The sequence below is a fragment of the Nuphar pumila genome, chromosome 11, assembly GCF_984573655.1.
Source record: "Nuphar pumila chromosome 11, dmNupPumi1.hap1.1, whole genome shotgun sequence".
Lineage (NCBI taxonomy): Eukaryota > Viridiplantae > Streptophyta > Magnoliopsida > Nymphaeales > Nymphaeaceae > Nuphar > Nuphar pumila.
This window is the reverse complement of record NC_143259.1, coordinates 3,506,225-3,507,311: the sequence shown is the minus strand read 5'-3', so window position 1 is coordinate 3,507,311 and position 1,087 is coordinate 3,506,225.

Genomic DNA, 1,087 nt, shown 5'->3' with positions numbered 1-1,087 from the left:
ACCAGATTTAGATAGAAGTAGGTCTGGATCTAGTATGGAGCTGGATGGATCAGAACTAGATCGGGATCCAGTTAAAGACTATTCAAATCAGTTTTGGATCTAACATATAAATGGATCTGGATCCCGTCCATAGCTGAATGGATCAGGTCTGGATCTAGATCAAAATAGAGTTTGTATCCAATATGACAGTTCTGGATCCACATCAGAACTGGATATGTACTCAATTTGTAATTTAGTATGAATCTAGTTTAGAACTAAACTAGATCCAGTTCAGTATGTTCTTGATTGAGATAGAACTGAACTAGTCCAATCTGTCCCTGACTAAGACAGAACTAAACCCAATTGAAATAATTGGGTACAGCCCAGTTATACCAAACTGGATATGAATCCACACCTGTTAGTAAGCAGATCCATTATAGATTTTTGGGGAATTCAATTGAGTTTGAACCCAAATTAAGTTCGGTATGGGTTATGATTAGTAAACCTAGCATTTTAAACTCAGATCGAACTTGTTTTGACCTAAGATGAGTCACGTCAAATCACAAAGTTAAAATGACCAAATTATCCTTGTGTGTACCCAATATCTAATTAAGTAAAACAGACATAATATTGCACTTCGAACTCATAATTGAGTGAGGTTTGGTGTGTTGGATTCGTATCACAGAGAGAAATCTTTTTGTTCTATAGTTCTGACCCAATCAAGGGTACAAAAATCGAGATCTGACAGATCACCTTAGAATAGGTATTTTGGTAATTTTGTCAAAATATAAATAATGTATGTGTATTAATATAAACATGCTTGTTTGATGATCTGATTCTATTGTTAGAGCCACTTGAGACTCAATTGCGACTAGAGTGCAACATTCACATTCGAGGTAAGGGTATTATAAGTAACCTTAGTTGTGAATAAATCATATTATATTGTATGTTAACATTGTTTGTTGTATATTAGCATGTTTAAAATTGTATCTTTTGAGTATGAACATGATATGAATAGAATGATTATTCATGAGTTAATTGCAATGAGATAAATGTTTACACATGCCGATATTGATATGTCATGTGTAATAGAAATAAAGATTATATT